This window comes from Leptodactylus fuscus, chromosome 7 (genome assembly GCF_031893055.1).
Source record: "Leptodactylus fuscus isolate aLepFus1 chromosome 7, aLepFus1.hap2, whole genome shotgun sequence".
NCBI lineage: Eukaryota > Metazoa > Chordata > Amphibia > Anura > Leptodactylidae > Leptodactylus > Leptodactylus fuscus.
In genome coordinates this window covers 56,238,558-56,261,473 of record NC_134271.1, presented here as the reverse complement: position 1 = coordinate 56,261,473, position 22,916 = coordinate 56,238,558, and positions in this window count along the sequence as shown.

Here is a 22,916-nt window from a genome sequence, read left to right as displayed (position 1 = left end):
ATATTCTTTGAATTACCAGTCAGAAACTGGCACTATATGGCAGTAGCAAGAAATGAGGGTATTTATAACCCCAATATATTCTTTGAATTCCCAGTCAGACAATGGCACTGTATACCAGTAGTAAAAATTGTGGGTGCACGTAACCCCAATATATTCTTTGAATTCCCAGTCAGACACTGGCACTATATGGCAGTAGCAAGAAATGAGGGTATTTGTATTCCCAATATATTCTTTGAATTCCCAGTCAGACAATGGCACTGTATACCAGTAGTAAAAATTGTGGGTGCACGTAACCCCAATATATTCTTTGAATTCCCAGTCAGAAACTGGCACTATATGGCAGTAGCAAGAAATGAGGGTATTTGTATTCCCAATATATTCTTTGAATTCCCAGTCAGACAATGGCACTGTATACCAGTAGTAAAAATTGTGGGTGCACGTAACCCCAATATATTCTTTGAATTACCAGTCAGAAACTGGCACTATATGGCAGTAGCAAGAAATGAGGGTATTTATAACCCCAATATATTCTTTGAATTCCCAGTCAGACAATGGCACTGTATACCAGTAGTAAAAATTGTGGGTGCACGTAACCCCAATATATTCTTTGAATTCCCAGTCAGAAACTGGCACTATATGGCAGTAGCAAGAAATGAGGGTATTTGTATTCCCAATATATTCTTTGAATTCCCAGTCAGACAATGGCACTGTATACCAGTAGTAAAAATTGTGGGTGCACGTAACCCCAATATATTCTTTGAATTACCAGTCAGAAACTGGCACTATATGGCAGTAGCAAGAAATGAGGGTATTTATAACCCCAATATATTCTTTGAATTCCCAGTCAGACAATGGCACTGTATACCAGTAGTAAAAATTGTGGGTGCACGTAACCCCAATATATTCTTTGAATTCCCAGTCAGAAACTGGCACTATATGGCAGTAGCAAGAAATGAGGGTATTTGTATTCCCAATATATTCTTTGAATTCCCAGTCAGACAATGGCACTGTATACCAGTAGTAAAAATTGTGGGTGCACGTAACCCCAATATATTCTTTGAATTACCAGTCAGAAACTGGCACTATATGGCAGTAGCAAGAAATGAGGGTATTTATAACCCCAATATATTCTTTGAATTCCCAGTCAGACAATGGCACTGTATACCAGTAGTAAAAATTGTGGGTGCACGTAACCCCAATATATTCTTTGAATTCCCAGTCAGAAACTGGCACTATATGGCAGTAGCAAGAAATGAGGGTATTTGTATTCCCAATATATTCTTTGAATTCCCAGTCAGACAATGGCACTGTATACCAGTAGTAAAAATTGTGGGTGCACGTAACCCCAATATATTCTTTGAATTACCAGTCAGAAACTGGCACTATATGGCAGTAGCAAGAAATGAGGGTATTTATAACCCCAATATATTCTTTGAATTCCCAGTCAGACAATGGCACTGTATACCAGTAGTAAAAATTGTGGGTGCACGTAACCCCAATATATTCTTTGAATTCCCAGTCAGAAACTGGCACTATATGGCAGTAGCAAGAAATGAGGGTATTTGTATTCCCAATATACTCTTTGAATTCCCAGTCAGACAATGGCACTGTATACCAGTAGTAAAAATTGTGGGTGCACGTAACCCCAATATATTCTTTGAATTCCCAGTCAGAAACTGGCACTATATGGCAGTAGCAAGAAATGAGGGTATTTGTATTCCCAATATATTCTTTGAATTCCCAGTCAGACAATGGCACTGTATACCAGTAGTAAAAATTGTGGGTGCACGTAACCCCAATATATTCTTTGAATTACCAGTCAGAAACTGGCACTATATGGCAGTAGCAAGAAATGAGGGTATTTATAACCCCAATATATTCTTTGAATTCCCAGTCAGACAATGGCACTGTATACCAGTAGTAAAAATTGTGGGTGCACGTAACCCCAATATATTCTTTGAATTACCAGTCAGAAACTGGCACTATATGGCAGTAGCAAGAAATGAGGGTATTTGTATTCCCAATATACTCTTTGAATTCCCAGTCAGACAATGGCACTGTATACCAGTAGTAAAAATTGTGGGTGCACGTAACCCCAATATATTCTTTGAATTCCAAGTCAGAAACTGGCACTATATGGCAGTAGCAAGAAATGAGGGTATTTGTATTCCCAATATATTCTTTGAATTCCCAGTCAGACAATGGCACTGTATACCAGTAGTAAAAATTGTGGGTGTATATAGCCCCAATTCTATTGCTAGGGGACTTGCAGGGTATTTCTGGGGTGAAGGTGGGGGGGCACACCGTTGGAACGGGTATCGGGGTATATATCGGGTATACGGGAATACACTGACAGTGTATTCCATTCAGGATCCTGGGAAAGCTGGGTTGCGGCGATTGAGCCCGTCAGTGCCACGTTACACTGACAAGCTTCTCCCTGGAATTTAGCTCTTACAAGAGCTGTTGGTTGTCTTCTCCTTCCTATCCTAGCCTGTCCCTGCCTACCCAGAATCTAAGCCCTAGCTAGCTGGACGGAAACCTCCGTCCTCGGTGAATTGCAAGCTCAGAATGACGCGAACCTGGGCGGCGCTGTTCTTTTAAATTAGAGGTCACATGTTTTCGGCAGCCAATGGGTTTTGCCTACTTTTTTCAACGTCACCGGTGTCGTAGTTCCTGTCCCACCTACCCTGCGCTGTTATTGGAGCAAAAAAGGCGCCAGGGAAGGTGGGAGGGGAATCGAGTAATGGCGCACTTTACCACGCGGTGTTCGATTCGATTCGAACATGCCGAACAGCCTAATATCCGATCGAACATGAGTTCGATAGAACACTGTTCGCTCATCTCTAATAAGAACTTAACTTCCTACACATTTCCCATTCCATTTGTAGCCATTCTTGGCTATCGTTTATAAAAAAAAAAAAACAGCAAAATTTGCAAGAAAAAAAATCTGTTTCTGCAACAGTCTAAGGCTGGGTTTTCAAAAAACATTACTTACATTTTTTCTCTGATTAGTTAATGCAGTTCCATAAGCAGATTTGAAAAGTTACATGAGTATTTAGCTCGTAATGCTCCATGACAAATATATTTCTCATGAGAGTGGGGCAATGATAGAAATATTCATCATGATGATTTTGCCAACACTTCCAGTGTAGCCATGCAATCAGCAGTAGATCCCCTTTGTAACAAAGAGCCAGGTTCTGCCATAACTGTCAGAGACACGTAACTCTGATACCTGGAAAATTAACCCTTTACATGCTGTGTTCAATAGTGACTGTCAATGTAAAGTTCTTAGGCGGAAAGTAGAGATGCCCACTGCCAGTCCATTGGCTCCCACAACTTCATTGCAGTAGTGAATGAAGCAAGGGATGGCGCTCTCAGGTCCAATAGGTTTTATTAGTAAAAAGGAATGCACAACGCAAAGGATCACCACGTTTCGGGCCCAACCGCCTTTTATCGAGTGCGTAACTGCTGAAGTGATCCTGTATCTTCTAGGAGTCAGACTACTGATCAGACAACTTCATTGCAGGGTAACATGGGCCTGATGATGGCCTCTGGCTCTACCACATACAAAAGCCTTTTAGGTAGCTCTTATAGACTGGTTTTCAGTGTTAGGGTGCATTCACACTACGTAACGCCAGCGTGTATCACAGCCATACACGCGGGTGCTACAGCAGGGCTGCCGAACACTTCCCATAGAAATTAATGGAAATGCCGGCTCGCCTAGAAATGAATGGGAAGTGTTCGGCAGCCCTGCTGTAGCACTGGCGTGTACGGCTGTGATACACGCTGGTGTTACGTAGTGTGAATGCACCCTTAGGCCTTATTCACATGTCCAAATTGCGGTTATATGGTATTTGTAAAAATAACAGACTGCATGTGGACCCATTTATTTTGTGCATTTTTCCACAAAAATTAATAGCGGCAAAAACTTTTGGTCATTTTTGCAGACCACAAAGCTCCCTCAAAGTGGATGGATCTGAAAAAAATAAATAAATAAATCACAGACAGTACCCGGATGCCCTGTATATGCTGTTCATTTTTCATGTACATTAGAAAAGTAAAGAATATGTAAAAAAAAAAAAAAAAAAAAAAAACATTTTTGATGACGATAAACACAGGCTGACCATCAAAAACACACAATCTAAAAATAAGCAGGGTGAAGAGCGGTCTGTGATTATAACAGACAAAATGGATAAGTGAATAAGGTCTAAAACTGATGTATACAAAACAAATGTGCTGCAGAATATTATACTAGTGATCAGATGATCACATGTTCAAGAATACTGGAGAAGAAAAAATAAAAATAAAATAGGTTTAATAAAATGTTAAAAACTAATTTTTAAATGTAAAAAATATCATACTACTAAAATAGCTTTATTCTGTAACAGAGTTTTATAGTAACCTGCTGCTTTAATTGTTAAAAGTATAATAAGTATACCAATAAATAATTGGTGTCCCTAAATCCAAAAGTATCTTGACTAACCAGTTATAATGTCATATAAACTGCATAGCAAACAATGTAAAAAAATAAGTAAAAAGTAAAAAAAAAAAAAAAATCCAACAAAATTGGTGTTTTGAGAAATCTAGAATCCCCAAAAAATTGAATAAAAAGTGAATAAACTTGAAGATGAATGTACCCCAAAAGAATACCAATAAAAAACGCAGTGAGTCCTGCAGAAAATATGCCCTTACATAAATCGAGTGAACGCTCTTACACAGAATAGTTAGCCTGCTATTTATACTACACAGTGAACGATGTAAAAATGATGCAAAAATTTAAAAGGTACAATTTCTCTCCCTCTCCTCAGGGCTCGTTCACATCTGCGCCCGGTCTCCGTTCTGCAGGTTTCAGTTTCCTGCACAAAACAGGGCAGGGGATGGAAACCTGCCAGCATCTTTAAACTGGACACAGAGTTGGACATGCAGGACTCTGTATCCAGTTAAAAAAAAAAAAACGGTTTTACTGCGGAGAGCATAAAACGTCCACTGGCGCTCACGGCTATAGATGAGCGAACACTGTTCGGATCAGCTGAACCGAACAGCACGCTCCCATAGAAAAGAATGGAAGCACCTGGCACGTACACTTTGCCGGCGGCCGGTCGCTTAACCCCCCGCGTGCCGGCCGCTTCCATTCATTTCTATGGGAGTGTGCTGTGAGCGTGCTGTTTGGAATGGCTGTTCCGAACAGTGTTCGCTCATCTCTACTCACGGCCGGACTCGGCATGATAGGTTTCCGTCTTCTGCATGCAGAAGACAGAAACCTGATAACGGAGACCAGACGCTGGTGTGAACCCAGCGTAATACACAAAAAAGGGGTTTCAATGCTTTATATGAACTCCAAAATGCCAATGGAAATGTAAAACACTTATGGCTGTAAGAAGACAGGAGTGAAAGAAGCCAAAACATATGTCTCGTCCTGAAAACCAAATTAGGCAGTGCCATTAAGGGGTTAATTAAAATGCACATATACATAGATCAGCTATACAAAATGACATATTTAGTATTTTATATTTCCATTGTGTCCTTCTGCTGTTTTATTTATGAGATTTTTTTTAATTGAAAAATGTAAGCAGCTTTTCATATGTATTTTCAAAGTGCTTTTTAAAAAAAAATGCCAGAAAATATACACAAAGATCCTGTGAGAGCCCAGCCGAACAGACATCTGACAGACACCAGTATAAGCAGATGGGATTGTTAGGAGGCAGAGAAAACAGATTATATTAGACATAATTCAGTTAAGTACATGGCATTGTAAATTGTTCTGAATGCTTTGTGCAGTCACTGAGAAGGTTTTCTGTGCAGGATTTGCTCAGAATTCCCGTACATTTCACTGTATACAATGCAAGGGCCATCCCACCAGAGTACCAGAGAATACATTTATGGGCCCAGGCTCTGATACAATAATAGCATCTGAAGAAAAAGGAGAAAACCTGACACTCCATAGTAACAAAGGACCTTTACAATGGTGGAGATGAAGCTGCGGCTGCTGCTACTCACCTAGTAGAGCTATGCAGATAATAGGCAAAACTTTGTATAGCTATGGAAATACATGTCAGAGAATTCAACCGCTGCTGCTCCTCCTTCCACTATTAGTTTTTATTTTAGCTTTTTTCTCCCCATCTTGGCAGAATGATAACCTAATTTCCCCCATCATTATAGCAGTACGAGTTGTATTTTTCAATGGTATCATTCAATATTATATATAATATTTGAGGTCTGGGAATCTGAAAAAAATTTAATTCCAGGATTTTTTCATGCAATTCTCCGTGCTGTACAGACACGTTAACTGCCGGTCAGTACGATAACGGATTACTGTATACATAATGTATAGCGTACAAAGGTTTTCACTTAGCATATGGCACATTTTCTCCATGGATAGCTTTATCTTTACAACCTGACATTTACACGAATCGTACGGTGATCCCTTAAAAATAAAGCAGGTCTTTTTAAATGTTTTATCAAATAAAATAACTTTTCCGCACTCGGTATAACAGAGATTCACATTTTGTGCCTTGTCAAACACATTCCTTTTAATGTGACAAAAACCCTCTTGCATTTTAGGTGCCAGGAGATGTGCTCGAGCAAGTGTCCTCTGCCCTGTATCTTAAGAATAAATGATGAAAAAGTAGCAGTTGCCTCCTGTAGAAGAACAGACGGACAGATCTAGGTAGTGGAGCTCTGCAATGCCACGATGCAAATATGTTGTTCTTGCTGTGATTGATTACTAAGGTACAGCACAGATTCCATTTCAACAATTCCTCGGAGATCTGCTGTTGTCTAGAGGATTAAGCTCAACCTGTACCTGTCAGAATGAAAATGATGACAAACACCGGTGATGATGCTAAATGTTCTCCACATTGGGGAATTGGAATAAAAAGAGCAAGCACTTTCTATAGATAAGGTAACAAACATACAAGTATAGGACTAGCATAAATATAAATGTCTCTGTGTTGTGGAACAAAGATTGAAACAGTTCAATTCAATGAAAGATTCAATGACATAAAAACTATGGAAAAAGCTAAAGTAACACTCTCAAAACAGTAAGCCACATTGCCCACTGAAGTCTTAAGAAAATGAAAGGTGATGTCCCTCGTCTTCTAGAGAATTGGATTTTGACGTTTGCTATAGATATAGAAAGAAAAAGCTATAATACTGTATTATTGTTGTACTGGCTTACTTGAAGACAAAAGAAATCTCTATTTGGCCAAGGTTCTTCCTACATGAGACCAGGACTATGCCACAAAAGGCAAGCACAGCAATAGAGGACAAATATTTGATAAAGTTAACTTTAAGATCTTGTTCACCTCTGCGTTGGTAATCCATTTGGGGGAGTCCACATAGGGACCCCCCGAATGGACTACCAAACGGATTTGCAATGGGGTCCATGTGCTTGCAACGAGATCTCCACATGGAACATGCGGACAGGAAAGTACTTCACAATCTACTTTTCTGTCCGCATGACTCATGCAGAGATCTTGCAGCAAGCACAAAGACCCCATTATAGTCTATGGGGTTCATGTGCTTTCACTGCACACCGCTTGCAAATGCATTTGGGGGGTCCCTATACTACTCCCCGAACGGATTGCCAAATGCAGATGTGAACCAAGGGTAAGGTGAATGTTTTCTTAAAGTCAACACCTGTGCCAAATGCTTTAATAGGGTATATTGTCACAATACAGTTAATTTGAGAATCCCCACCCTATTAGTCACCCAGTTTGTATTCCTTATGAGAATATTTACAGCATTTCACAGCAACCTGGCATGTGCATTTACATACAGTCCTATGAAAAAGTTTGGGCACCCCTATTAATCTTAATCATTTTTAGTTCTAAATATTTTGGTGTTTGCAGCAGCCATTTCAGTTTGATATATCTAATAACTGATGGACACAGTAATATTTCAGGATTGAAATGAGGTTTATTGTACTAACAGAAAATGCGCAATATGCATTAAACCAAAATTTGACCGGTGCAAAAGTATGGGCACCTCAACAGAAAAGTGACATTAATATTTAGTAGATCCTCCTTTTGCAAAGATAACAGCCTCTAGTCGCTTCCTGTAGCTTTTAATCAGTTCCTGGATCCTGGATGAAGGTATTTTGGACCATTTCTTTCTACAAAACAATTCAAGTTCAGTTAAGTTTGATGGTCGCCGAACATGGACAGCCCGCTCTCAAATGATCTGAAAACAAAGATTGTTCAACATAGTTGTTCAGGGGAAGGATACAAAACGTTGTCTCAGAGATTTAACCTGTCAGTTTCCACTGTGAGGACCATAGTAAGGAAATGGAAGACCACAGGGACAGTTCTTGTTAAGCCCAGAAGTGGCAGGCCAAAAAAAATATCAGAAAGGCAGAGAAGAAGAATGGTGAGAACAGTCAAGGACAATCCACAGACCACCTCCAAAGAGCTGCAGCATCATCTTGCTGCAGATGGTGTCACTGTGCATCAGTCAGCAATACAGCGCACTTTGCACAAGGAGAAGCTGTATGGGAGAGTGATGAGAAAGAAGCCGTTTCTGCACGTACGCCACAAATAGAGTTGCCTGAGGTATGCAAAAGCACATTTGGACAAGCCAGCTTCATTTTGGAAACAAAGATTGAGTTGTTTGGTTATAAAAAAAAGGCGTTATGCATGGCGTCCAAAAAGAAACAGCATTCCAAGAAAAACACTTGCTACCCACTGTAAAATTTGGTGGAGGTTCCATCATGCTTTGGGGCTGTGTAGCCAATGCCGGCACCGGGAATCTTGTTAAAGTTGAGGGTCGCATGGATTCCACTCAGTATCAGCAGATTCTTGAGAATAATGTTCAAGAATCAGTGACGAAGTTGAAGTTACGCCGAGGATGGATATTTCAGCAAGACAATGATCCAAAACACTGCTCCAAATCAACTCAGGCATTCATGCAGAGGAACAAGTACAATGTTCTGGAATGGCCATCCCAGTCCCCAGACCTGAATATCATTGAACATCAGTGGGATGATTTGAAGCGGGCTGTCCATGCTCGGCGACCATCTAACTTAACTGAACTTGAATTGTTTGTCCAAAATACCTTTATCCAGGATCCAGGAACTGATTAAAAGCTGCAGGAAGCGACTAGAGGCTGTTATCTTTGCAAAAGGAGGATGTACTAAATATTAATGTCACTTTTCTGTTGAGGTGCCCATACTTTTGCACCGGTCAAATTTTGGTTTAATGCATATTGCACATTTTCTGTTAGTACAATAAACCTCATTTCAATCCTGAAATATTACTGTGTCCATCAGTTATTAGATATATCAAACTGAAATGGCTGCTGCAAACACCAAAATATTTAGAACTAAAAATGATTAAGATTAATAGGGGTGCCCAAACTTTTTCATAGGACTGTAGATACATTATAATATTTGCTACAATTACAATATTTTATAACACAGTATTTATGTTAACATAATAACTTTTGCAGCTACAAGGTCAGATCTCAATTGGAGTTTTCCTCATAACACATCGGTCTTCCCCCCAATATACAGTAGTATCTCAACACGCTAGTCCTTATGCCTGTGTCTACTACCCCATCCCTCTTTTAGGTTTACAGTACACAGGTGTGCAAGCTGAAGAGATGGATCATTTTGGTTAGTTATCGTACTAATAAATGTGAAAGTTTGTGTGTTTGGATGTGTGTGTGTAATAACTCAATCACGCAAAAACCCCTGAACAGATTTGAATGAAATTTGGCACATAGTTTGTAACCTCGATTAACACATAGGCTACTTTTTATCCCGGTAAATGACATATCTTCATAACTGTTATGAATTTATGTTCACATACTATATTACACTGCTCTTGCCAGCAGCTTATCTCAGCTTCAGGTTTATCTCTTAATGTAAACACTCAGCTAACCCTTAGTCCATTCTGTACATGCATTTACTCATTATCTGATCAGCTGAAGACAGCATGCTGACACACTGGATGGGAAAAGACCTTTAATCCAAATTGGCAGTTTTCTACTTTTAAACATGCCGGGGAAAAGAAAATCTAATTTGTTACCAAACTATAAAACAACGACAGCTATGAATGTAGCCAAAAGTCAACAGAGTTCTCCTCAAGCGGAACTGGTGGAGACAATTGCTACCAACAACACGCTCATTATATGGTGTCCCAGCGAGCTGCTAAGATGCTGGAACAATCACGAGCACAGCAAGAGGAATGAGTTCAGCAGCAGGCCAGCTTAACAGCTGCTGAAAAGCTGGAGCAGGCGGATCATCAACGCCAATAACATGCTCATTATACGGCGTTCTAGCGAGCTGCTGAGATTCCAGGAACTATCACAGGCACGGCGTGAAGAGTTTGCTACTTTTAAACATGCTGAGAAAAAGAAAATCTAATTTGTTGCAAAATTATAAAACAACGACAACTATGAACGTAGCCAGAAGTCAAAGTTCAAAAAGGAAATCGCTGTACCTGAGTTGTTAACCAGATGGTATCCAATGTGTTGCGGGCTGCACGGAACCTCCGACCGTCAGGTGGTAATCAAGTATGAAGAAAACAGTAAAAAAAAAAAAACGTATACAGAAGTCAACAGAGTTCTCCTCAAGTGAAGCTGATGAGGATAATCGGCGCCAGCAACACACTCATTATACGGTGTCCGAGCGAGCTGCTGAGATGCCGGAGCAATCATAGGCACAGCACAAGGAATGAGTTCAGCGGCACATGACATCAACCAAAGTATGTCAGAAACCACTGGATGCTGCTAGGATGAAACAAGGTGAGCGGCAACTCTTTGTCATCTTTACTCAACTCCCATGGGTCTCCACTTATTATAAAGAATGTACAGAATGTTATGTAGAGTATAATAGTGTTTTATTAATGATGAACACCAAAATTTGTGGTTTAGATTGAGCCCAAATCTTTTGGAAAATTTGGCTCGATCCAAATAGCTTTTCTCATCCCTGATTCAAACTGTCTAACTAGAGAATACATCATTTTGCCAGGATTGTATTCAGAAGAAGACACCATTTGATACCAATATCTTTGCAGTACAGATGTTCCTTAAGATGTTGAAAAGAATTAATATGGGCAATTGTTCCTGTTGGTGTCCCAAGGCCAGCCATTTCAGAATTATTTTGAAGCAAAATCCATTTGCTATGATGGGCTACAGGATACCATATACTCTATCCAAGCAAAGGGAATGTGTGCCAATGGTGCAAAACAGATATACACCTATGAGACCTCTTTTTATGGGGTCCTTGTGAAGCTATAAATAATTCATTCATTTTCTTGGTCATTATTGGTCCTTGTGATGCTCTATAACATGACCACAATCAGCTTTTTTATTCCCCTTCTCCATATATTGTGTGAAAGAATCTCAACTTTCTATTTTAAGGGGAAAATAGAAATGTAGAAATCTATCCTGTCATCTTGGAGAAAATGTTCACTTTTGAACATTTCTGTGCATAAACAATATGATATGCATTTAGAAAAATGGCAGACATCCGCAGTTTTTCTGTCAGCATCCATGTAATGCATTGTGTCAGTTCAGGAATTCTGACAAAGTGAGAATTAATTTTGTCAGGTGTGTGCATCTGTCTGTCTGGAAGATTTGTGAAATACTTGGCTCCTGACACAGCACTAACTGCAAAATTCCCAAAAGCTTTTTTGACATGATAGTGGAGCAAATACATTACAAATAATCTAAATGGCTCCATCGCCATGGCTACTTAATGACCCAAATTAAGAGGTCATTTGTATAATCCTTCTCTATGACATATTATAAATCACCCTTCCAACTACTGAGAGGAAGTACCCTTCAGATGCCCTCCGTGTAAAAACATGGCTCAAAGCCCTGCTGCCTTTCCGTGCTATTCAGCAATACCTGTATTCAAATATTGGAATACGCTCAGCGTTGTATTTACCATGTATGCAAACTAGACATGTGTCTGACGAAGGTCAGTTCAGGTCATGGAAAAATAGAAATTTTTGATTTGATTTATTTCCTTTGTACTTTTACACCCACTTGGTTTTAAACATTAATAAGCAGTAGGGGTTATGGTAGGTGGGAAAAGAAATAAAACACCAGGACATTCTATATTAGGATATATTAGTGCACCAATACTTAATATTGTGACTCATTAATTTGCTTTAGTCTTACAATTAAATAAAGGAAAAAGAAATCTGTGAACTTATAACCAATTATAATGACACTTTATTTCTAAGTTATGCATAAGCTATACAAGGTAAAGGCCAACTAATAAAGCACAATGGCTGCCCATTATCTCTATGCATGCTAATAAAAAATCAACTGCCAAGATAAGGGGTATGCGGAATAGTCACATGCCTGGGGCGCCTCTGAAGGAGGGGTACAATATATGTTGTTATAGGTATCCAAAAGTTGGCGATAAAGACTTTAATTATAAATTCCCATTTACCGGTAGTTCATATAATATGATTTATATTATATGAACTATAATAGTTGGTTGAAGAATGGTGATTGTTACACAGAAATAGACTCTTGCGGTGTACCAGGCACCTGCTGTGATCGAGTAGGTATTCGATCGAATACTACGGTATTGGAAATACTCATACTCGATCGAGTACCACTCGCTATATGAATGGAAAAGTTTGATGCAGAACCAGCATTGATTGGCTGAATGCTATATAGTCGGCCAATCAACGCTGGTTCTTCTCCTACCTTTAGAAGTCTTCTCCGCGCAGCGTCCCCGCGGCGTCTTCCGGCTCTGAATTCACTCTGCCAGGCATCGGGCCTGGGCAGAGCCGACTTCACATGCCCACGCTACAAGAAAATGGCCGCTTTGACTGTAAGCGGCCATTTTCTTGTAGTGCGGGCATGCGCAGTCGGCTCTGCCCAGGCCCGATACCTAGCAGAATGAATTCAGAGCCGGAAGATGTTGTCGGGACGCTGCGCGGAGAAGACTTCTCAGAGGATCCAGCCCGACCCTCACTCGTGGACTTGGTAAGTGTAATTTGATCGAATGTTGCCTACCCCTGAAACGATCATTTTCCCCCCATAGATTAGAATAGGATTCGATATTCGATTCGAGTAGTCGAATATTAAGCGGCTACTCAAAACGAATATCGAACATTTTACTGTTCGCTCATCTCTATTAACAACCATAATAAAGACTGGTGTAGAAGAAAGAGGTATAGAGACAAATGCAATAAATGGATGCCGTTCTGATGGCTATTATTATTCTGACACTCTTGTCTTTAGAGCTTGTCCCACCCCAGAGGCAGTAATACAGATATTTCCTCCCTCACCTTTTCCTGAATTTGGTGAGGACTCCATTTCCGTATTAAATACATTCAATACAATCTTGCTATAGGCTAGCATAACCCCTGACTGACTGACTGTAGGTTACTGCCACTGGACACACATAGCACAAACATCTTATTAAAAGAGTATCAGGAATCATGTTTCAAAGCTGCTCCTCTAGTGTAAAAAATATATATATAGGTTCAGTCAAGAGCAAAAGTAAGAAAGGACACATTTTACACCTGTGCTATTAAGAAGTGTTGAAAACTAGGTAACAAGTTTCTCTGGAAACCTGATAGCCATTAGTAGTGATTATTTTTAGAAGTCAAGTGGAGTAAAGGTGACCAAGATACAACCAAGATACAAGAACACAGTGTGAAGTAAACACTTCTTAGTGGTTATATATACTAGTGGTGCTTTAGAAATGTTAACTTCACTTGCCCGGAGGTTCTTTGCACAATTCTTTGCTGTTACACATTTTTTTTTAATTGTAAACCTAGTAGTTCGGCATGATATTAAATATATGGTAACTTGCCAGAGTTTGCAAATATCATGTAGATATTAAAGGGTTTGTCCCATCACAAGGATCCTATCTATACTGCTGGTTAATGTGGATGTAAGACTTTTCCTAAATACACTGCTTCAGCAAAACTGCTTTGTTTGTCCACTATCTTACTTTATTCATTCATTGTTGACACAGCCCTTATCTGCTCAAAAGTCAAGTGATGTAACTGCCTGCTCTCAGGGGGGAGGGAGGAGGGGCTAAGAACAGGGGAGCGATCCTGTGTTTCTAGCTATTCCTATGTCTACACCACGTGACCAACCTCCCTGCTTTAAGATAGAGGAGAGGAGCTGCTTTAATTTCTTCTGTTCTCCCAGTTATCAGGTTAGCTAATTCAGTTGTGTTCATTATGGCAGAGACAGGCAGTCTCTGTATGTAACACACAATGGAGTTGCTCCTGCCTGTGCTTTATAGTCCAATATGGGTGGGTGGAGCTACACACTAATTTTGGGGTGGAGCTAAACGGCAGGTTGCATGTGAAACCCCGCCCACCAAATGATGCAAAAAAACCAGGAAAAAAGAAGATTTTACAGCAGTGAAGACTGGTGAGTATGTGATGTGGGAATACCCCTTTAAAAACCAGACCCCTCATTTTATTGATAACTGTTTATACAGTGAAAGTAGGGTTGGGAAAAGGCTTAGGTGACTTCTTTGGTCACCACAGCTCAAGCAGGGGCAAACCAAGAAGCTCTTCCATCAGTACAGCAGTGATAGAAGTACTCAATGGTATTGGGATCCTCGATTAACAGGGAGTATAGCTGGCAATGGAATCCCTTATCACTTTCTGGTCCTCTTCTGTCCTGGGTACTGCTCTGCACTGAGTCCTCATACTTGAATCACAATCACAACATGGAGAACATATCAAATCTTTCTGGGAAATCCAGAGAAGCAGCCAAATTGAATTTTCCAGAACTTCGCTCATTTCTAGTCTACATAATCTATTTTTTGAAAACTGCATAGGTTGTTATTATATGATTACTAAAGACACACACCTTACTAATCCGCCACTGCTCCCTGCTCTCCCTCACTGTCCTTAAAAAAAACATGTGACCTCTGCAGTCAGTCAGTGACAACAATGGTGACACAATTGTCACTAAGCCACTTATATGCTGTTAGTAGCATAGTGAACATAACTTTTTTTTAATGTAGATTGTGAGCCCCACATTGGGCTCACAAGGTACTTTCCCCCCCTATCAGTATGTCTTTGGAATATGGGATGGAAATCCATGCAAACACGGGGAGAAGATACAAACTCTTTGCAGATGTTTTTTTTGCCCTTGGTGGAATTTGAACACCAGAACCCAGCGCTGCAAGGCTGCAGTCCTAACCACGGAGCCACCATGTGGCCCCAGAACATAACTATTTTAATGTTAAAGTGCAATCGTGCAGCTAAGAAATTCAACTTTCTTAAGGGGCCACACGGTGGCTCAGTGGTTAGCACTGCAGCCTTGCAGCGCTGGGTCCTGGTGTTCAAATCCCACCAAGGGCAGAAAAACCATCTGCAAGGAGTTTGTATGTTCTTCCCGTGTTTGCATGGATTTCCATCCCATATTCCAAAAAGACATACTGATAGGGAAAAATGTACATTGTGAGCTCTGTGTGGGGCTCACAATCTACATTTAAAAAAAAAAAAAAAAGAAATTCAACTTTCTTATGCAGATGAGCTGTTTGGGACACTCAGGGCACCACCATTCTTTCCTTCTTTCTTTTGCGGGTGCCACCCAGTGCTTCCCGACAAAAAAGAAAAAAAAAAACTGACATGTCTTATGGAAAGTGATTTGCAGTGAAAACCAAATAATAGTGCTCCATCATGTGTGGCCCTACCCTGAGAGCTCTGAACAGCTAATTTGGATATTGAGTAAAACTTAAATTTTTCAAAAACAAGGGTAAAATTTTGGACCCTATGCCACTAACCAGCCCTACAACAACATACACATGGCTTAGAAGTGGGTTTTAATTCAATTTACTGGGTTTCATAAAAGACCATCCAAACATAAAGACGACCCACCGATTGTGTCTAACAGCTTCTATGCTTCCTATTCATTTATTTGAGGTATCCATAAGTTTACCCAGATACAATACTAGTTTGTTTTTCTTTCTAATTATTACAATTTAGGAAGTTCTTAGTTAATCTACTATATTACCATCTCTTTAGATTGTATCTAGGACTGGATATCATACTATGCACATTATCTTGCTATAGATATCAGGCAATGAAATGCACTTTTTCCCAGCATAGTATATATGATAAGCTCATTCTTTCTTAGGCAATGAAAAATGAGTTTATTTGAGGACAGCGCAGGACACCATAAGACGATGTGCAAAATTGGAATGTTCTGCGTAAAGAGGTTTTCCTTTTCTTGCTCTGAAGTTATTCGTAATGTCAAAGTTTGCAAGCCTCAAAGCCGAAATAGTAAAAAACTAAAAACAAAAACTTCTCACTGATTTTATACTCTTTATTATTGTTGACCTATAAGAAGTTTTTAATAACTTATTTCTATTTGACATATACATTGTACTTTACATATAATTTGTAATTATTACATTCTATTAATATATTTCTTTAATTATAAATTTAATTTATTTTAGTATGCGCATACAATTATTATTTGTAATTATTTTGAATGTATTTCTATTTTCTTTTTTAGTTATTAATTTGTACTATGTTATATAGCATGCACTTATTCTGGTTTAATTATTCATTTATATTTATGTACATGTTTTTAATGCACTTGGAATTATTGTTAGTATTAGTTTGAACTCATTTAGAATTTACATAATGTATAATCATTACCGTTTTAATTATTAACTTACAGTATACAGTATTTATTTAGCATAAATATTTTAAGGAACACCATCTTGGTTAACAAGACCTCTAGATTTTTCCATTCCACCTATTCTTCAATAATCTAAGTTAAATTACACCTTATATAAAGCATCCCTATCTGTTCCTGTTGCATCGAATATATTGTGTTTCTTCTTAGCTTTTTATCCTCTTCAATGTTTTTATCTCTGTTTATGGCTTTCTGGCTCAGGTTGTCTTATATAACTATCAGTCATCCTGCTCGGTATGCCAGAATGCTATGTAGTGTGATTTTGTTTCTTTGGCTTCTGTCTCAGAGTTGTATGTGCCAATGTATTTTTCCTCCTTCCTGTTTTTCTTCTCATATCCTTTCTCTAGATCTGCTAATGTTAACCTTCTGTTCCTTTTTCTTCTTTTTTCGTCTCTGAATTATGTCGTTTTATCAATGATATCTCGTTTTATAATCATTTGAAGCGTCCTTTCGCTTTTCTCTTATTACCTAAAAAGTGACTTACAATATGACTTAGTCCTTCATCTCTAGAAGTCATATGGTCCATATTAATGATGCCGATTTGGTTTCAAGGAATATATGAGCTATTACTTACCGTACTTATGTCTATTATTTACTGTATACAGTGCCATATATCATATTCCCTGTATACAGACCATACACATTCTTCACAGTACTTATCCCCATTATTAAACAGAATAGTTTCTGGGTTCCCTATGGCACCAGGTGTGGGGTACTACTGTTACCACTGCATTCTCTATAGCTTCACTTCTACATACATGTATAGCAACCATGTAGTAGCATGCCAAGTTAGTTATCCTATGTTAAATGAATGGTCTTATAATTTGATGTGTCCCTTGTGTGTATTCACGCACAAACTTACAATGCAATATACCTTTAGAAGGCTGTTACCAAATAATATGAAGTCATTATAGGTGCAATAATAACTGATAATGTCTTTTCTAATTGAAGTTGTCTACTTCCTTTACATTCTTTATTGCAGTTCAGACTACCATGAAGACGTCTCCCAGCCTTGACATGCCATTTCTATCTCCTGTCAATGCCCCCATACATACCAGTTGTACCCCTTTATGTGCCATATGCTCCCTCCTGACCTATACTCTTTGACTGTATGATGATCAACTGTAACTTTTGACATTTAAAGGTTCATTTTCTTCTTTCTGACTGTGAAAAGTACAGACTACCAGTCATCAATGGACATCCAGTCTTAGCGTGGTGAAGGTAGTCTAAGGGCCCCCTGAAGGTCGTTCAGATGAGACATGTCTGAAATTGTGCTGATCAACTTTACTATCAACACTAAGAATCAGTCTCATTTGTGCAACTTATTTACAATGGTTGGTTCCAATCCTAAGATGCAGCTATACAAGAAATACAACTCTCAGACCTATCACATAAAGCTAGAAAAAGTCTTTAAAGCCTGCAATCCCTTAAAGGGGTTGCCTGCGATTAATGGAAATCCCTACACTAATCTAAACACCCTCCTACTTTCTAAATAAAACAATTTCTCAAAAATGTATATTTACTTATATCCCTGGGGCGATCATGTGACAAACTGTTTCCCCATTTCTGGAAACGGATCCTCACTACTACTCCCCTCCCATCCACTCCATACTTAAATTCTAGGCTTCTTCCTGTGGGATGGCCACTCCTCCTTTCCTAACTGCCAACGCTTGTCCCAGCACGGGTCTGCTCTCTGATGCCGATAATCCACCTCTACTGTGCAACTCCCATGCCTGCACAGTAAAGGTGGATCATTGCTGCAGAGCACAAAGCAGCGCTTGGACAGGAGTGCGTGCCAGATGTCAGAAAAGAAGGAGGGGCCATCCTGCAGGAAGAAGTCTGGAAGGAAGGAAGAAAGTTAAGTATAAAATGGGGTTGGGTGTTAGGCTGAGTAGGTTGGAGGCCTTTTCAAAGGGCATCAGAGGGTAACATACTACCCTCATGAGCCACTTATGCCAGATTGTAAAATAACACATTGTCCTTGTGGTCTGTTGCATGCAGTAATCATTTGTGCCCACTTCTGTTTACACAAAATGCTTACAGTATGTGCAATGTAGAATTCCCTTGATTTGGAAGATCGTAGTTGAAGCAGAACAATGACTATCTGTTTGGTCTCTTCAAGTCCAGAGTGCTATGAGCCACATCAGAATGGACAGGAGTAGTTGGCAGAGAGCCATCTAGGAGAATACTTGCAGCAGAATACAGTAGAGCAGCTTCTCTGTTGTGTGTCTTTTTGATTGAGGCTCATTAGATGTAAAACTTCATGGTAAGGCTTTACTTTACAACCATGAAATAAGAAGGGTGGAGAGCACTGGTGAAATCGGGGGTGCAAAGTGGTCCAGTAAGCAGGAACCAAAAAGGAGGCAAATATTGGAACTGGGCCTGCATAAACATTATGGTGTTAGTACTAGCACCTGGCCTTATTGCATTTGTAAAATCCCAGAAGCCAAGGGTGTCCACAGGTTACCCTTCAGACAATAGGACTGGACAAACTTTTATTTCCTCTCTTATTTGCTTTGATGGCAGTCAGTCAGTAAATTCTTCTAAAATGTATGGATGAAGTGCAGTTATCCAAGCTCATCTTTCCTGCCATGACACATGAGCCTTTAGTTTTATTGTGGTGCGTGCCATCAGTTTGCAAAATGCAGTGGAATCCAATAAATAGTATGACAACATGTGCTCCACCAGAAACTGCAACTCCAGCAATTAGATTGCTGAACTGATCAATGAGCATATTTTGTTTTTTCCATTATTTATGTCTAACATTGGAATGGAGAAAGAAGAGGAGAAGCAGACTGAATAATTATTATTACAATGGCCATGTCCTAGAAGTGGATGTGCCCTGGCTTCATAGAAGATCACAAGGATCTTGCTCACTTTGCCTGCTCTGCTGATTCTATTTTACCTATTGAGCTGGTGATGCTTTTTCAGGTGACCATTAAGATACGTGGTTTCTACTTTTCTGTTTGCACAGCTACGGCTTATTTTCTGCTTGAACAGTGCCATGAATCTGTTGTTTGGTAAAATACAAAAAAAATTCCAACAAAGAAGATGACTGCACATAGCTTCTGCCGCCACCACTAGCAGTGCCAGAAATGTGTCTGCCAATGCCACCACCTTTACCCAAGCTTACTTTATACATATCTGCCCCAGGCAGTTTTCCTTATATTGGGGCTACTCGTGAGCTCAAAATTTTAATATCACTGCTCCAAGCACAGGGGTCACAGTTCTCATGTGAGTTTTGGAACACCTTCTCTATTTACATTAGACTATGATTCATGGGACTGTGAAATTTAGATGTAGTCTTGTTCAAAAGAAGTCAATAAAAGATCCAGGTGTAGTTGGCAGAGAGCCATCCAGAATACTTGCTGCAGAGTACAGCAGAACAGTTACTCTGCTGTGTGCCTTTTTGATTGAGGCTTATTAGATGCATGGTAATACTTCACTTTACACCCATGAAGTAAGGGAGGGAAAGCACTGTTGAAGTTTGGGTGGTCCAGTAAGTAGGAACCAGAGGAGGAAAATGTTGTAATTTGGCTTGCACAAACCCCACATTCGTCACCCTACATTGCACAGCACCTATGTGTCAGTAATGTAATGTAAAGTAATGGACAGTTACATACTACAGTGATGGCAGGTCTAATAGTGTGCATAATAAAAAAAAAAAAAAAACCTACTCTGAAAAAAAAATAAAAAAAATGCTTACAAAATGAGATTTGATGCTTAAATGGTGACCTGGCCAGTCAGACTGTATGTGAGATAGTGGACAGTCACAGACTGCAGTGCAGTGATGGCAGGTCAAACATTATGCATATTTTTTGTTTTTTTAATTTCTGCAAAAAATGAGATTTTCCTCTCACATCGAACCAGTCAGAATGTAAGTAAGTGAACAGTCATAGTACAATGCGGCAGAGCTTCTCCCACACTCTCTTGATTTCCCATCTTCTACTTATCTGTCTAAATTAAATACAACTAACTAATCTATGCTCCAGAACCTTCACCGAAAATTCTGTAGTAGTGAAAGAAAACACAAACATTTCTGTACTATCATTGTATTGACAATAGTGGCTGATTTCTCCCTGCTGCTACTAATAATTCATAAAATGGTTATTGTCTCATACTGCATATTGACATCATCACTGTGACCTCTCCACAAACCACTCATGAATGTCTGAAAGGTTGTCAGATGATGATGCCAGAAGTTCGCCTAGGCAACACAGACCATGTAATTCTCCTCCTCAATGTACTACTTATGTAATGTGTGGCAGTGGCCACTTTGCAGGTTCAACTGAAACAAACCATTCCTGCATGGAGGAATGGGTCAACATACCAGCAACAGTGTGTGCCAACCTTGTGAAGACTTACAGAAAACATTTAACCTCTGTCATTGCTAACAAAGGATATATAACAAAGTATTGAGATGAACTTTTCTTATTGACCAAATACTTAATTTCCACCATAAGTTGCAAATAAATTCTTTCCAAATCAGACAATGATTTTCTGGATTTGTTTTCTCATTTTGTCTCTCATAGTTGAGGTCTACCTATGATGCCAATTACAGGCCGACCTCATCTTTTTAAGTGGGAGAACAATTTGTGGCTGACTAAATACTTTTTTTTCCCACTTTACAAAGCCATCCACAACCTGTCCCCTCCATATATCTCTGACCTAATCTCCTGCTACCTACCCACACACAACCACCGATCCTGCAAAGACCTCCTACTCCTCTTTTATCTAATATTCACACAATTGTCTCCAAGATTTCTCCATTGCATCTGCTATACTCTGAAACTCATTACCAAGACACATAAGGCTCCGTTCCCACGGAGTAACAAGCCGTTCATTCAGACACGTAAACACGTGTCAGAGTGAGGCACTTCAAAACAGATCCCATTGACTTCAATGGGTGTCAGCTTACGCGCGCTACCCATTGAACTCAATGGGAGGCTTTTTTACCTATTGCTTTCAATGCGATATGCGCGTATCACATTGAAAGCAATAGGTAAAAAAGCCTCCTATTGAGTTCAATGGGTAGCTCGCGTAAGACCAAACCCATTGAAGTCAGTGGGATTCTGTTTTAGCGTGCTCACTCTGACACGTGTTTACATGTCAGAATGAGTGGCGCGTTACTCTGTGTGAACGGAGACTAAGACTGGCCCAACTATCACAAGTAGAGATGAGCGAGTACTGTTCGGATCAGCCGATCTGAACAGCACGCTCGCATAGAAATGAATGGACATGGCCGGCATGCGGGGGGGGAGGGGGTTAAGCGGCCGGCCGCCATCAAGGCGGAAGTACCAGGTGCATCCATTCATTTCTATGGAGCGTGCTGTTCGGATCGGCTGATCCGAACAGTACTCGCTCATCTCTAATCACAAGCTTCAAGAAGGCCCCGAAAACTCACCTATTCAGGAAGGCCTACAACCTCCAATAGCACTACTGCTGAACAGTCTCTCCCCTCACTTTCTGTCTCTATCCCTCTTTAGACTTTAAGCCCTTGTGGTCAGGGCCTCTATCCCACTGTGCTAGTTGGTCACTGTTAGTATTATATTTATATATTTTGTGTACAATATGTGAACCCTCAAATGTACAGCACCATGGAATTAATGATGCTATATAAATAAATAATAATGATGACGATAATATCAGTAAACAACAAAGTGGTCTAAGAAAAGCTGAAAGTCATCTAAATTTTAATTGGTCTGTCTTGAGTCTTCACATAATATCCTACAATTTATTAAGTGTTGAATATCCCCTGTGTCTGCCTTGGAGTCTTCTGACTGATATAAATGTTAATGAAAATTTCAATATGATTGTCCCCATAACAATAAACAATTATCTTTATCACCCTTTTCATCCTTGGAAAATTACCTTTGTGTTCAACTGGTGATTTTTCAAACTTTTTATGAGATACCATTGAAGTAAATCTTAAGCCCCGATCACTTTCTAATTATCTTACTTGAGTTATATTATGAGATTGTCTTACTAGTATTACTGTTTTATTATCAATTTCCCCATGCTAACATATTTGTATATAATATTCAATCATTGTTAAAACTATACGGGTTATGAGGTTAGAGTCATGCCCTGTAGCCATTGGGGGGATTTTAGGCACAGTTGACCCTACTACCTGAAAGTACCAAATAGCCAACGTGTCACTTATTAGGCCAGTCTGTAGCTTCAAAATACAAAGTATAACATCATTGTTTTTTTATGTATGTTTATTATCTTTGTATTGTATTGCGGCATCACTGTGTTTATTATCTGTAATC